Source organism: Phyllostomus discolor, chromosome 11, assembly GCF_004126475.2.
Source record: "Phyllostomus discolor isolate MPI-MPIP mPhyDis1 chromosome 11, mPhyDis1.pri.v3, whole genome shotgun sequence".
Taxonomy (NCBI): Eukaryota; Metazoa; Chordata; class Mammalia; order Chiroptera; family Phyllostomidae; genus Phyllostomus; species Phyllostomus discolor.
In genome coordinates, this window is record NC_040913.2 from 34,632,914 (window position 1) to 34,650,180 (window position 17,267).

Consider the following 17,267-nt stretch of genomic DNA (forward strand, 5'->3'; position numbering starts at 1 on the left):
TTTCAGTTGCTTTATGCACATGGTTGTAGGCTTTTGGAAGTCACCTTCTCTGTGGTGTCTTGTACAGGCTTGATCTTATAGGAGGAATGTGAGTGCTTGGCTAATTGAAAATCTACGTAAAATTAATCTTGTAACCTTACACTGTCTGGTTCATTACTCTATTCTTGATTAAATTTTAAATTTAAATTATCGACATACCTTAAGTGTCTCTTTCTTTCTTTCTTTCTTTCTTTTTTAAGATTTTATTTATTTATTTTTAGAGAGGGAAGGGAGGAAGAGAGAGAGAGAGAGAGAGAGAGACATCAATGTGCGGTTGCTGGGGGTTATGGCCTGCAACCCAGGCATGTACCCTGACTGGGAATCGAACCTGCGACACTTTGGTTCTCAGCCCGTGCTCAATCCACTGAGCTACACCAGCCAGGGCTTCTTTCTTTCAATAAAAGATTTCAGTTGTGGTGGGTGAGGGAAACATATCTGGGTCATTGGAAAGCTGAACCTGCCACCTCAAGCTCCTCCAGGGCCTGGCAGTGTGGCTTTAGATCCCTGCCCCTAACCCCTGGGCTTGGACTGGGTTCAAAGATGGCTGTGTGTCCTTGGTCAAATTAATTAACTTCTGTGCCTCAGCTTTTTTATTTGTAAAATGGAATAGAGAGTTACAGTATTAACACTTAGAGATTGTGAGGATTAGTTGAAGTAACACTTGTTACAATAGCTTGGGCACAGTGCCTAGCAGTGTGGCAGCTATTATTAGTGTTATTGTTATTATTTTTTATTGTTTTGTGGACACTGCAGTAGGCGAGATCCCATCTCTGTAGTGTTGAGTTCTCCAGAGTTGGTTGTCTTGAAGATGTGGCAGGACCTCAATTATTGACAGCATTTTGACACCTTTTCTCCTGCTTCTCACCTCCCTCCCTCCCCATGCCTCCCTTCCTGCTAGACACCTGCATTGATTGTGTCCAGGGACTGAACTTCAATTTGTGTAGGGACCACAAGGGTTTAGTCCCCATCATAGACTTCCACCCCCCTTCACCTTGCCTCTTCTTTTCTCTGATAGCCTCCTGCTGACAACATTTGCTCTGCACTAAACCCCAAAGTAACCCAAGAACTCCTTTACTAAGGAGGCCTTCCTACTCCTTGCCTCTTCAAGCTGCCATAAGGTAGAATATAAATAAATAACAGAACCTCTGGCCTCGTTGTCTAATTGTCTCAGATCTCCAAGCCTGGAGCCACCTGACAGACTGAACCAGGTTGGGGCATCCTGGTGGAAACCCCTCCCAGCTATGTGAACTGATGCCCTTAGCCTTTGCATATCCAAGGGCCTACTGACTGGCTTGGTCCTCAGAACTGCTGGATATTAATCATTACCATAGCCACATTTATCCAGCTCTCCTAGTGGACTAGGCACTGTTTAAGCCACTTACTCCTAACATGGTGTTTTAAAGCAGGTACTCTCACCACCTTTGTGTTGCACAGGATGGGAAGGAGACAGGGAGGGAGGTTTGGGAACTTTCCCCAGGTGCCCCAGCCAGGAATAGGGAATAATGGATATAAATGCAGTCATTCTGGCTCCAGAGCCCTGGCTTTGAGCTAGTTCTTTGGTTCCTTCCTTTTCCATTTCTTTCAGCATGTAAGCTAAACCGTTATCACTTTCTTTACTTTCTCTATGGGCCTGATAATCTTTTTGTTGTAAGTAGTTTTTTAAATTGGAAAAGTAATCTATGCACCTCTTAAACTGAGCCCCAAACTGTTAAAAGTACAGAGTGAAATTCAGTAAGCTTCCCTTACATCCCAGACCACCAATTCAGGCTCTACCCGGACAGAGGCAGTGATGACTTCCATTATTTTCTATTGTATCCTTTAATGATATTTTCTGTGTATGTGTAAAGCACTCATTTTGTACCGACACAGGAACATACCATAGCATTCACTTAAAAAATATCAGAGGTGGTTACCCCTGACTCTCAGCACCGACTTTGACACCTTCTTCAGAGACGAAATAAAGGCCATATTGCTTGAACTTGCTCGAATTCCTGCTGCTGCAGTTGTAATCTACATCTGCAGCTCTTCATCTTTTCTCCTCCAGTATCCACAGAAGAAATGTCTGGTTTCCTGATCAAGGTTAATCCCTTGACCACTGTTCTTGTCCCAGCTCCATCCCATTAGGAATGCTTAACTCTTTACAAGCTCCTTCCTGTGAAAATGCTCTGATGTCTCCTAATGTCACAGAAAAAGCACTTGCAGAAGCAAATAGCCTCCCTCTCTAACTTCCCCTTGACTCTTCCTCCCACGGAATACCGAGCTCTCTGCTTCTTTCCCTTATAGCCAGACTCTTTGAAGTACTAGTTTGGCCTAGAAGTTCATTTGTTTTTTTTCTGGAAGATAGCTATAGTAGCACTTAGTTGTCTTCAACTTTACTTGAAACGATTTTGTTAGATTGTATTGTGACAGCTGTCATATCAATGTGCATTAAAATTTTTTTATCAAAATTGGTGAATTTATGTGTAGCCATTTTAATACTGAAGATGGAAGAAAATAGCAACATTTCTGGCATATTATGCTTTGCTATTTCAAGAAAGGTAACAACTCAACTGAAACCCAGAAAAGGCTTTGTGCAGTGTATGGAAAAAGGTGCTGTGACAATTGAATGTGTCAAAAGTGGTTTGCAAAGTTTCGCACTGGGGATTTCTCTCTGGACAATGATGCTCCATGGTTGGGCAGACCAGTTAAAGTTCATAGTGATCAATTCAAGATATTAATTGAGAACAATCAACATTCTACTACACAGCAGATAGCCAACGTACTCAAAATATCCAAATCACTAAAGTTATTGGTGAAATTGAAAAATGTGTCTTTTATTTTACTGTAAAAACTAAACGGACTTTTGGCCAACTCAATAGTTATTTTCACTTATTCCATAAATATTTGAATGATCTTTATACCAAGCATAGCAAAGGTCAATACAGTTTGATCCTTGACTTTGTGAGGCTCACATTTAGTCTGGTATGGAGAAAGAGAGGTGTGAACCAACAATTGTAAGGCATTCCCGGGGAGTCCAAGTTGTATGATATTTAAGAACTCAGATTGTGGAGTTAACCAGTGTTTAAATCCTGGCTCTGTATTTGATGGCTGTGCGACTTTGGGAAATTACTTTTGCATTTTCTTTCTTCACCTGTGAAATGGAAGCATTAGTACCTGTATGTAGGTTAGGTATGCTGATTAAGTGTGTTGTAATGGGGGTTAACACATGAGTACTACAGAGCTCTTAGCTTGTTGCCGCCTCACGATGGCATTGGGAATGGGTAGGTGCACTGATAGAGGGGAAATTCAGCCACTTCCCAGGTGTGTCTCATCCTTGCCTTTGCTTTAGTCATTCCACTGAAATTGCTTTGGCAGGTCAGTAATTGCCAACCCTCTAGCTGATATTAAACTTCATCTTACTTGACTTCTTCACAGTATTAGCGCTGACCTGTCATTTCTGAAATTTTTGCCATAATGTGTTCTTTCTTCTGATCTTTGCTCTTTCCTCTTCTCACTCTTTCCAATTAGTGTTCCCAAGTACTCTCTCTGATTTGCTTCTCTTTCCACTCCACGTCCCTTTCAGCATGAGCACATTCATTTATTTAGATCTTACTACTGCTTAGATCAGTGCTGTTCAATGGAACTTTCTGGGATGATGGAAATATTCTGACCTGCTGTGTTTAAGTCAATAGTCACTAGCCACATGTGGCTAACAACTACCAAAAAGCTTAATTTTTCATTCAACTTAATTTGAATTAATTTAAATAGCCATATGTGACATTGGCCTATCGGTATATTTAAAGGGCCTTCAGAGTCTTCACCTATAGATCAGACTGCCTTCCAGTGATGTGATGATTTACTCTTGGTGGATAACACGCACATATTATTCCAGCGAAGATGATGCTCTTTCATAGCCTCTGAAGCTACCTCAATGATAGGTTTATGAGCAAAACAACATCAGCAATGACAGAAACAGGCATGGGATCACACTGTTAGAAAGACTATCATCAAGAAGACGAGATAAGTGCTGGCCAGGATGCGGAGTAAAGGGAACCCTTGTGCACTGTTAGTGGGATGGTGAATTGGTACAGTCACTATGGAAAACAGTAAGGAGGTTCTTATACAACTACCATGATCCAGCAATCCCACTTTAGGGTATATATCCAAAGGAAATGAAAACTGGATATCATAAAGTTATCTTCACTCCCATGTTTATTGCAGCATTATGCACAATAGCTAAGATAAGGGAAGAACCTGAATATCCATCAACAGATGAATGGATAAAGATGTGTGTACACACACACACACACACATAGGAATATTATTTAGCCATAAGAAGGAAGGAAATCCTGCCATTTGTGACAACATATGTGGACATTGAGGATGTTATGCTTATTGAGATAAGGCAGACAGAGGAAGACAGAATTATAGGTTATCACTCCTATATGGAAGCTCAAAAAGGCAAACTTGTAGAAACAAAGCAGAATCATGGTTCCTTGGGGCTGGCAGGGTGGGAGGATTGGGAAGATGTTGTAAAGGGTCAAACTTGCATCTGGAAGATGAATACATTCTGGGGACCCAATGTACAGCATAGTGATTATAGTCAACCATGCTGTATTATATACTTCAAAATTGCTAAGGGACCAGTCCCCAAATGTTCTCACTGCAAACAAGAAATGATAATTGTGGGAAATGTTAGCTAAACTACAGAGGTAATCATATTGCAATACATAAATGAATGAAATCAACACACTGTACACCTTAAACTTACACAACATTATATGTCAGTTATATATCAATCAAAAAAAAAAAAGAAAGAAAGAAACAGGCACAGGAGAATTGTCCTCCTATCCTTGTAAAATCTGCAGAGTCCTCAGTAATTTGCACTAGGTTATTGGGATTGTTGGGTGCCCTCCCATGCCTGTGACTGTCAGCTGCTGACTTCCCCATAACCCTTGTTGACTTGCTTTATTAGTGTGCTTGAGTGGTGCAGTAATCAACACTAAACTATGTACTTTTAGAAGTCCTTTAAAAATATACTTGGGTTATTGCTAGAGAGTCATGGCTGAAGTTGCCTCTTTGGCGTTGCTGGAAGATTGCCAAGGGCAGTTTAAGCTGCAGTTGTGTGAGCTTGCAGCTTGACTGCAGAAACTGGTGTGTTTGAAACCTGACAAGCGACACAGAAAGTGATGTGTTGGACTTTCACTGTGTAGTCATGACACAGTGGAAGTTTGGTATTGAGTTGACTTGTTCTGTATCTAATCCTATTCAAGGATTTTTCTCTCCAAATGCCCCAAATTCCTTTGAATGATGAGTGCAAAGGAAAGCATTAAGGTAAGAAACCTGTGTCTATTTCAGTTTGTGTAGCACTAGCAGATAGTTACTTTTGTTATACTATATTTTGAGTCACAAAAAGGGAAAAAATAAGTGACCCAGGCTATTTATTACCACTGGAACATTTTGGATGGTAAACTCCTTCAGGATAGGTGCTGTGTTTTATAGGTCTTTATATGCCAGCCTTAATGTGATGTCTGAGTTAGCTGACACGCTCAGTAACTACATTCTGCTTGGTTAATATTTCTGAAAGAAGTGTAAAATGCGGTGGCATTTTATGGTCAGCACTGGGACTGCATGGAAAAGCTGGAATTGTGCCCCTTTCCTCTCTTTTGCAGATGCTGACTTTGTAAACATGCAGTCATCCCTTTGGCTTATTTTCAGTTACAAACCAATTTAGAGGGCAGTGATAAAAAGTAGTGCTCAGGTAATGCAAGAAAGCTTAGTAGTGACTTAGTTAATTTCCAAATTTCTTTGCCCACCCCCTCACCGATAAACAACTCAGAACCTCATTTCCACTGTGAGTCTTCCCCCCTAGGTTGGATTATAGCAGCTGTTGTATGGAGCAGTGGGGGCGGGGGGGGGGGGGGGGGGAGGGAGGGGAGGGGAGGGAAGAAGCCTGGGTTTGGGAGTTGCAGTAACTTAAGTTTCATTCCCAGAGTGACCACTTACCACTCTGGCAAATTACTTCTGTGGCACTCAATTCCCTGATCTTTAAGCTGGGGGTAATGGCTAAATTGTAGGATTGTTTGATGTATTAGTAGTTATGGTAAGTGCTCAGTCAGTGTTGGCAGTAATGGTGGTGAGGTAGGCTAGATCATATGGGTACCTAGGGACCTGTTTTGCATCTTGGGTTCTATCTCAGTAAGGGCCTATTTGGCCTAAAGGAACAGACCCCATTCAATAGCTAGTTTAAGCTTGGAAAGGACAATTGTAGATAGACAAGGTTATCTTTGGGATCAAGTACAGTAAATGTATCTCCTCACAAGAGACTGGAGCCAAGAACTGAAAGCTGGCTCCTTTCCTCATCTTTTTTCCTGGGGCTATACAGCCTCGTTTTGCTTCTCACCCTGCCCTTGCCTACTGTTGTATCTTTGCATAGTGCAGCTTCTACTGCTTCGATCTTCATACAACCAAGTCCAGAGTCTCACAGTTCCACGTGCACATCTGTGCCCTTGGTCTAGGTGAGAGCAGATCCTGATTCTCATCTCTGAATCCCAAATCCAAGTTTTTGGGAAAGTGAGGATTTGATTGGTTGGACTTGGGTTTAAGTGTCAAGCTCTGCTCACATCAGCTGTGGCCAGGGCTGGCTCACAAAGGACATTGAAGACTTCGGGGCCCACACCTATGACATAGGGAAGTGATTGTGTGCACGATGCATATAAATCAACAGGTGTCTGCTGTGTCTCCATGTGTGGGTCTTCAGCGATTCCTTGATGATATGCTTGGAACCAGAAGACTGAGTTCATAATAAAGGTGTGCAGAGATATCACAGGTTTGGTTCTAGATCACCGGAGTAAAGTGAGTTTTGCAGTAAGGTGTGTCATACTCTTTTGCTGGTGGAGGGTCTTGCCTTCAATTTGTAGGAAACACATCTGTGAAGCGCAGGAAAGCAGAGAACAGTAAAATGAGGTATGCCTGAACTTTACCTAATTTAGTGGTTTCTAATCCTGGTTGCACATTATTAGCTTCACCTGAGGAAACTTTAAAAGTACTTATGGTAGGCCCCCCTCAGGGTGTTCTGATTCATTTGGTTTGGGATGTTACTCAGGCATCTGTATTAGAAAAAGGCAACAACTCTTCAGATGATTCTCTCTTGCACAGTCTGGTTGAAAACCACTGGCCTAAGATGTTTCCTGCACTGTGGTAGATCTAGGTGTTCAAAGATGAGAGAAACAAGGTCCCTGCCACATTCAAATGGAAAAAAATGAGACAAAGACAAACACTGTAAGACAAACAGCCATCAGTGTGACGGAGGGGGAATTGTGAAAAAAGAGCTCCGGGCAGACAGAGGTGGGGTTTTTATTTCTTGGTGGTAATGAAGGTGTTAGAAATTTCTATGCATAGTACCTTTTCAGGCTGCTTACCTCAGCTGTCAGGCCCATGAGGCCTGGGCGATGTGGTGGCTCTGGGCTGGCAATGGGAAATGGACTGCTTAGAGTTCTCAGCCCTAAGATCTGAGCCCCAAAGAAAAAGAACAGTACATGAGATGCCCCAGCAGGTGAGAGAGGGTGATCCAGTATCCCTGACACCCCACAGAACAGAGCTGCTGGCAGAGTGACCTTGACAAAAATCCCTGCCCTCTAGGAACCCAGGCCCAGGGTTGAGGGGTGGGGGGACCTGCACACATTTACATTAGTTACTAATTGATGTAAGTGCATTAGAGAATGATTCCAGTGCTCAGGGGGGAGGAGACCGTTGGGGGTGGCCTTGAGGTGAGTGACTTTGATCTGAACCAAGGTAGTGCCTGTAGGGACTTTAGTGGGAAGGAAGGAGACAACCTTTTTATTAGAGCCACCTCACCACCAGGTGAAGTATGTTGTATACTTTACCTGGCCTCTTCAATTAAGGCTCCTAAGAAGTCTGTGGGGGCAGATGCTTCCCATTCTCCAGGTACAGATAGGAAACTGACGCTCAGAAGGTTAATATGCTCAAGGTCGCACAGCTGATCTGCATCGAGAGCTGGCTGTCCATCCAGGTGAGTTCGATCCTAGAACCTAGGCAGTTTACTTCTGCCCAGTAAGTGCAAGCCGGTATGTAAGAACCATGGGAGAGGCACACCTGAGGTCGTGGAGAATTAGAGAACCTTCCTGAATCAGGCAGCTTTTAGAAGGTGAGTAGCTGGGTGTGTGGGGTAACAGAAACAGCCTGAGCATAGGTGTTGAGAGGGGAGGGACTGTGGCACTGAAATGGAAACCATGGCAGGTGGATTTAATCTGGGGACTGCTCACGAAGTAGTGGAAGGGAAAGGGCAAAGAGGTGATGCTGTCTGAGGGGTGTTTGAGGCTGTGTGTCCCTCTGGCACTTGGGTGGAGACCCTTGTAGGAGGACTCCTTAAAGCTGACACTCAGACCTCCAAGGGGACTGAGGGACTGTGTTGTAATGAAGCTGTTGTAATTAAGATTTCTTCTCGTCCTCTTTTCTCAAAACATGCTTGACCTCCACCCCCCTGGACTAAGTCTATATTTAGAAAAAAAATAGTTTTGTTAATGCAATAGAATTAACTGAGTTTGTCCAAAAATTGCTTTTGTGATCTTTACAGTGTTTTGGGAGTATTTCTAATAATACTTTTTAGTGAAGACTCCTGGCAGCTTAAACAAACCAGCCTCTTAAAGGGCCCTGAAGGGAGAGGATTATTTGAGGCCTATTGCTTTTCTTCCTGTGGTGTATCTTGGATAATATGCAGATTCAAACATAATTTACTGTTTAAGTTGATTATTCATAATGTGTTTTTATACTTCAACACTTGTGCTTAAACACCTATTCCATTGGAAGAATAAAAGCCCATATCCTCAAAATGGCCTGGACGGACCTGCTGCTGCTGCCCCCCTTTCCTCTGGGTTCCGGTTGCTGTAGCTGCGCTGGCTTCCTGGCTCCTGGAACACACAGCCCAGGTGCCTGTTTCCGCCTGGCCTTTGGTGCGCCAGTTCTTTCTGTTGGAAGCACTTTGTGCCCAGCTGCCAACTTAGTCCATTTTCAATGCTGCTCAGACTTTCTTACTCAGGGCAGTGCCGACCCCAGTCCCCCACATTTAAAGTTGCAACCTGCAAACCCTCCTGCCTCTCCTTCTGGGCTCGCCTTACCCTGCAGTCCTTTTCAGTTTTAGCAGAGCACTCATGACCTTCCAGCAGCCTCTCTGTTTTACTTATGTGTTGACTGTCTGTTTCCCCAGTGGAGGGTAAGCTCCTTTAGGGCGGGAATCTTTGTTTTATTTATTTGTTTCCCTTGTCAAGAACGTAGTAATGTTGAATAAATATTTGTTGAATGAATGTTTTAGAAATCTCATTCTGTAAGAAGAACAAATTGTGTGTTATAACTTACCTGAATTATGGTTAAAAATTAATTTGAGTTTAGTCTTAGGTCATTGCTGTAATGTTTGCAAGTTAATTAGCATGTACTTAGCATATATAATTAGCAGGTAGAGGCTCTGCTTTTCCTTCTAGTCATCGTTGAATGCCTCTGCTATGGTGCTTACCCCACTGTCATGTACAATATTGTGGTTATTAACTTGTCTTGCTGCTCTTTTGGTTTTAAGCTCCTAAGGGAAGGGACTGGGTATATTTATATTTAATGCAGTGTCCTGTACAGGTTGGCAGCTTAATTAAATTGTGTCATAGAAAAATAATTGGATTATGAGACTAGGTCTCGATCGAAAGATCATAAGTCTTATATATTTTATATTTGTGTTATCATGTCCTCGTTCATGAAGGGGTTATCAAGTGAGTGGTATTTAGTTTAACTTTCTTAAGATAACCTGAGATCGTTTACATTTACAATAAAGTAAAATGTTAGATTTCTTTTATCTCTGCCATTAATAAGTGTCATAAAATAGAAAACTAAAGCTAAGTCAATATATTATTGTTGCCACAGAAATTGAATTTGTGTCAGAAGGATTTGTGCTTGTGATGGAGTGATTCGTATATTTTTCTTGGAATTAAGTTTCTAGCAGGTGACAACATCAATAATTCACAAAACCAAGGAGCTTTTGAGATTAGTTAATTTATATATGTGAATTAGAAAATACATGAATAATGTGCCTAAAAATTCTGACATCTGAAAATGTACATTAAAAAACCCAGCCCATTAAAAAGTCTGTTCATAGCATTTATCAGATCTTTTAGATTTTCATTTTTAGTTTTTTCACTAATACGTACTTTTATTTTTTGGAAAGGAACTAATCTATATTTTCTGCTTGGTGTGAAAAGTATTATCCAGAGTAATGTAAAAAGGTTTTCCTATTATAAAAATAAATTTACTCATTCTAGATAACTGGGAAAATACAGAAATATGTGAGAAAGAAAAAAGTTGTTCCAAACCCCATAATGCAGATACATAAAATTAACAATGGTTTCTCTCATTTTCTCCGTAAGTCAATGTATTAATGAGGTTGGATTTATATTGCATATGCCATTTCAAATGCAACATTTTTTAAATGTAACATTGTTGTAAGCATTTTCCTATGTCACTGTCCATATGACAGGATTATAATTTATTTGATCTATTTTATAGTCTGGGAAATTTTAGGTTGATTACAATTCTAGCTATTTAAAATAATGCTGTAGTGATACATATCTGTATACAAATCTTTGCTTGTATTTCTTATTTCTTAAGCACAGGTTCTAGAAGTAGACTTACTAGGTTAAAAATGTGAACATAACATTTGTTTCACCAATTTGTTCTCTAAAAGAACTTAACACAATTACATTCATTATGGTGATGCTAGAATGTAAACAAATAAAATGCTTCTGAAATGTGTGTCTGAAATGATGCCTGGTGCTCTACTCGTCTCAGAGATATTCAGTGTAAATTTGTGTCTTGAACAAGGAGGCTGAGGCACTGTCAAAAATAGTCGAGTAATTTGGATAAGCCTCAAGGTGATCCTCAAAGCTCAGGGACCATTTAAAATCTTCCGATAGCTAGTAGTTTAAATGCTTTTCAGCCTTCTTCAGATAGTGGGAAAGGTGTAGAACTAAACCTATGTGTAAAGCTTTTCAAAGATATTCATGGCTTTTTCCCGGGCCCATTGGAGAATAATTTTTGATCTGGTAGCATAGTGAAAAGAACTGGAACAGCCGAAGAGTGCATCTTAAAATAGATATTAAAGCTGTGTTACTAGTTAGCCATTATGATTTCCCTTTAATTTTACCTCAAATTTTACATTTATTGATGGAAAAAAAGAATACTAGGGTTCTTTTTAGAATAAAAAATGACTTGTTAGGTGCTCAGCCCCTGTGATGAGTAACCTAGGTAAGAGTTTCGAGTAACAATTTGGTAATTGTCTAGAGAGGTGGTTGTCTTTTAGCAATTATGTTGCATCCTTTTGAAAACCTTATGTTCTTTTAGAAGTGAATCTTTTCACTTCTGTTGATGCTTGAATGATGCCTCCCCCTGAAAGCCGATCTTTTTTTGATGACTCTCCTTTCCCAAAGAGGGAATTGTGGAAAAGGAGGTCTGGCTTCTGGGGTGGATGAGAGTGGAGGAGCCTTGGATAACAGGTAATGGACAGGTGTTTATCTTTTTGAGGTGGGCAGGATTATGGCTGTCAATAAATGGACAGATTTAAAAGAAGCTGGAAGCATTTCCTAATTCTCAGCTGTACTTAACATCTCCTCTCTCACTTTTCTCCATCTAAGATTAAAAAAATTGACCACATGAAGAGCCAGTAAACTTAAAAGCTTTTCTTTATGGAATCAAAGGGCCAGCTCTGCTCTTATCCTCAGTGCTAGGAATGCTTCAGTGTTATTTTTGGACCCTTCTGAGATGTTAAATCTGGAGCCCTTGAAGAATATTTTCTCATCTATGTGTGTGGTGTAGTTGCCTGGGAGATGACCCTCAGATGGAATCTGTAGGTGTGTTTAGTGTCATGCTTAGGTTATGGTTAGTGTCATAGTAGTAGTGTATTTTATATTTCTACCATACTTATAATTCGTATTCACATTAAAATAAACACAGGTGTGTGGACCAGAAATGTCATCAGGTCAAAATACATATTTACAAGTGTGTTGATGGAAAAATCTGGACTTTAACACAAGTGTGAGCAACACTTCAACCTATTATCATTACCCATAGATTATGATTAAGAGACTGATCCTTGCTTCCCCACCCCCCCCTTAAGGTATCACTTTGTTGTGTTTAGTAAGTAATCTGTCACTGACTCATTTTGACAAGCACATACTGTCATGTCATGGTTAGATATAATGAACAATCTTTAATACTTAGGGTTTAGGCATATGCTTGTGAAATTGAAGTATTGTACCTTAGAGATAGACTCAGCATTTGAATAAATGATGTAATTGGTAATTCATCCTGACACCTGAGATTGTTTTAAGAGAACTCAACAGTACTAATTGGTGCCTGCCACTTCGTGGCCGTAAACCTGTCCCAACTGTACCAGCTCCCTGTCTATCATGTCTTTGAAATCCTCTTGTACTCTTATCTGTACCTTTCATTTAGCTCGTTTCAGGGGCACTGGTTTTAAAGTGAGCCTTGTGATGAGAAATTCACATGTGTGCAGGCTGGGGGAATATTAAGTGGCTGGGGGGGGGGCGCTGTGTGGAGCCGGTTTCTCTCAGTCCTGGGCCTGCTGTGGGGCCCCTTAAACATGTAAGTCCTCCACCCTGCCTTAGACTTACTGAAGCAGAATGTTGGGAAGCTGAGGCCCTGTGGTTTAGTTTTACAAAGACAATCTTGGCCTGTTTTTTGTGCCCACTAACCATCTGGTCCAGAGAACCTAGTTTATGAAAATTGGGTCTGAGTCAAGTGAGCTCAGAATCTGTAATCTCACAGGTTTTGTTCTTGTTGGTAATTTCTTATAATGACCCAGTTAAAAGGTGTAAATTGAATGGAATTGCAACAGCTAAGGGTGATTTTTAAATATTACCATGTATTTGGCTCTCAAGACAGAGGTCCAAGCCTGATATCTTGACACTTGGTGGCGGCTGTCTTATATTTGATGACATCAGTGGACAGATCCTTTGCTCCCTGCTAGTTGAAATGTGCTAATCAATGAAAGAAAATAAAAAACTTGCTAAAAATCTTTGGCTACAGCTTGGAATCTTTTTCAATGCATGAGTACCCCAGGGGTTTTTATCTTGCTTTGTGTTAATTTATTTGGTTTTTGTTACTTGCTTGTAAAGTAAATGGGTGGAGGCGGGACTATTTCTTCATACCTCTTGATATTTACAGCATTTAGCACAGTGCTCTGAAAGCTCTAGATCTATTTCAGAAAGCCTTCAGTAAAGTTTTTCATGCTTTGCCTACATGGGAATATAGAAGTCTGTGATCTGTGTTTCTGCCCCCTATTTTTGGATCCTATGTTCCTTAGAAGAAAAAAAGTCTATAAAGACTTTATCAATTCCAGAGTGATCCTCTTGACCATTCAACCTAGGAACTGTCATTAGCAGAAAACATATTTATATGTGGCACTCCTTACTTTTTAGGGAGAAAATAGAATTTGCAAGTAGAGAAACAAGACCACAGGAAGAAGGGTGAGGTTTTGGCTTTAACAAGTTAGGGCCAGGGAAAGAGCCCTAATGTGTATTAATACCACACACTAACTAATTACCAGTAGTCCTGTGTTCAGAACTGTTCATATTTTGATATTATCCCCAGTTTTATTCTCTCCTCTAAAGCCATAATAATATCTATAGGATCATAGGCCAATTAAAAAACTAAAGGTCACAAAGTCACCTTTGTGTGACTGCTTTAATGTCTAAAACAATATGCTTTTAACTTTTGGGGGGACAGATATGACCCTAAAAATTGAATTATTATTTTTTAAAAGCATTTCTATTTGCTTCTGCTTAATAGTCAATTTCATGTTTCTGTTTCCTTCTTGGCGTGGTACCAGCACAGGCTACTCCTGGACGGAACTGATGTGTGCACTTCCTGGTTCCCCAACCAGAAGTAAAGAGCATGGCTTGTGGCTGTAAAACAGAAACACTTCTTCATTTTCTCAGTGTCTCCGTCACCACACATTTACACAGTACCTCAGGTACCAGTATAAAAGCAATGCTTTCTGTAGTACAGTTTTTCTATTTTTTAAAATTAAGGATATCAGCCTTGTAGTTTTGTAGCTACAAAAGGCCAAAGCCCTGTTTAATGATCTGAGGGTTTTATGTCAGTCATTTACTCCCTCAACTGTTTAGAAGTCTCTAATTTAAACAGGTTGGACCTTGAGATAGTGTAAACTGGATAATAAGCCTGAGTTAATTATTGACATTCAAACATCCCACAAGAGTGCCATTTGATATAGCCGTTACATTTTTTCACCAAGTATTTAGTGTTTGTTTCTTTTTCTTTTTGTTTTAAAGATTTATTTATTTTTAGAGAGAGAGAAGAGAGAGAGAGAGAGAGGGAGGGAAACATCAGTGTGCAGTTGCTGGGGGCCCCCGGCCTGCAACCCAGGCATGTGCCCTGGCTGGGAATCGAACCTGCGATGCTTTGGCTTGCAGCCCAAGCTCAATCCACTGAGCTACGTACGCCAGCCGGGGCTTGTTTCTTTTTCTTTCAGGCATGTTTAAAGTAGACTGTGCTTGGACATTTCAGTTTTTTGCAGAATTTACTTTTGCTTAGATCTATTAAAAATTTTTTGTCTGGTGGTTTCTTTTAGATTGAATGTGTCTAAACAAATAGCTGTGTCATTTGTTTTCTGGAACTGAATTCTGACTTTAATGTTTTGATAAAGACACCCAAATTTTAGATTAGTTTTTTAGTCATTTACTCTATTAGTCAGTATCTCCTGTTCTATTATGGGAACTTTGACTTTGCCGTCATTTCCTGTCCTGCTGGCTTCTCTTTCTGGTGGTGAGAATCCTTAGGTAAGCATTTTCCTGAAGAGAAGGAATAATGAACTTGGCTCGATCTTCTTGCTCTTCTGCCCTTCTCACAGACTGTTATCTTTAACATTCCCCTGAGTTCTTATTTTTCCTATTTTTCCACATAAGCTACCCCTGCATTATAATTGTGTTGGAATTCATCACTTGTTTTGTATGTGTGTGTCTGTATGTGTGAAAGGTCATGTAGAATAATGTAGATTATAGTGGGGCTTATGTATGTGCCTATATAGTTTTAAAAACAGAAGTCAAACATTTAACAAATTGAGTCCTTTGAAAAGTCAGACCATTTAAACATATATGTTTATAAACATATTGGGTTGGCTGAAAGTTTATTTAGTTTTTTTCGTATGATTGCTCTAGTAGTTCTTAGTTGTCTTTAACTTCATTTGAAACAATTTTGTTAGATTGCAGTGTGACAGTTGTCATATCAACATGCATTTTAAAACAACTTATCGAAATTGGTGAATTTTTGTGTAGCCATTTTAATATTGAAAATGAAAGGAAATAAGCAACATTTTCTGAGTATTATGCATTATTATTTCAAAGAAAGGTAAAAAATGCAACTGAAACTCAAGGAAAGATTTGTGCCGTGTGTGGAGAAGGTGCTGTGATAGATTGAATGTGTCGATGGCGGTTGGTGAAATTTCACGCTAGAGGTTTCTCTGTGTTTGGGGAGCCAAGTTGAAGTTGATGGCGATCAAATTGAGATGTTAATTGAGAACAATCAACGTATACCATGAGGGAAATAGCTGACATACTCAAAATAATCCAAATCAATAAAGTTATTGGTGAAAATGAAAAATGTATCTTATTTCAAGGAAAAAACTAAACGGACTTTTTAGCCAACCCAATGTAAAGCCATGTCAAAAAACATTAATCATTATGTGTCTTGTTCCTAGACAAGTCACTCTTTGTTTTTTTTTCTAACTCTAAATGGCTGTGCAGTTTTAAGCCTTTGAAGGTATGAAAAACCTTCTTTTTGGGTATTTCCATCTTCTGGGTTTCGCGTCATGTAACCTACAACCCCTATTTTTTCTGTCTGGTACTCTGCTTTCTATATCTTCTATGCATTCTGCAGCTCATCAGTCTTGCACGGGCTCTACCCTCATTTCTCTTAAAATTGCTTATTTTCATTGTCTTTCTCTTTAACATCATTTTTATAGCATTTTCTCCAGCGACTCAAATTGAAATTTGGGAGTATTTCATTTGTTTAAGTAGATGTTTCTCTTTCTTGTAGCCTACTATTATTCTAAATAGGATTTCAGCTTTGTACTTTTTCTTTGACATTGCTTTTCTTAAGCATTAAGTCCACCTAGAACGCTATTGTTAGAAGCTGGCTATATTCCTCTTGTTAGAGAACTTTGAAATGACCCCTTTCAGGTGTGGTGAGAGTTGTGATTGGGGTGATACCCCTGGGTGGAGAAAAGAGAGATGCAGTTTGCCAAAATGCAATGGGCTGGAAATCTCTCTTGGCAGGAAAGCTCATGGACAGCAGCAGCCTTGCCCCTGCTCCTTTTTCTGTGAACCTGGGGGCTTTGTAGATTTGAGTTTCTTCCTGATAAAGGTCTCTGGGATGAGACTGGGGCCCTAAGTGCTTCAGAAATTTTATAGTCCTGCCAAGGATCACACCCACTGTTAAGGACCTCTGAGCATACCAATCAGTTTCAAGGCCTGGAGATAGTATTGATTAAAAGCAAATTCTGCAGCTCCAAATTAAATACTAACCCTTTGTTAATCTAATAGGGTATTACTTCTTTGTTCCTAATTTAACGGGCAGTTCAGTCTGGAACCTAGTGCTGTGGGTAATGACTAATGGTGTGGTCATTTATCCAACGGTGTTCTCTTTGGTGTATACAGAGCTCATTCTGGGTCCCTAGAGTTACTGTTTTCCCTGTACTAGACAGAGGAGCATCTTGGTGAAAGACAGAAGAGAATCTGGGATAGTGATTTACACTGTAACAGTTTTTAATCTGGATCATCATTGAAGTAGATTCATGAGCATAAAGGTGAACTCATTGCTAACACGTTATTCTATACTTACAAAATAGTACGTATCTCTGATTTCCTATTTAGGAAATGTGCTAATCCTTGTTCTGCCCTGTTAAAGATCTAATGCCACAATGAATAAGAGAAGGAGGATCAGCTATTGATTCCAGCAACTGGTATACAAAATCTTACCTGACTTTGGAATTTATAAAACTTAGATTTCTGTTCCCCCTATTCACCTAAATACTTTTTCTTTTGAACTCCACTTTGCAGGAAACTAAATTATTCATCTTCTAAAGTGGCCTTATGTTTATCTAGCAAGGAAATCAGAAAAAGGGTTTCAAAGAAGATGGCAATGAAATTGAAAGTGTC

General features: G+C 40.0%; 1 protein-coding gene across 2 annotated transcripts in view; it reads left to right on the forward strand.

The window, feature by feature from the left end:
• Positions 1 to 17,267, forward strand: part of DIAPH3 (diaphanous related formin 3) — a 472,405-nt gene that overhangs the window by 9,264 nt on the left and 445,874 nt on the right. The window lies entirely within an intron of this gene.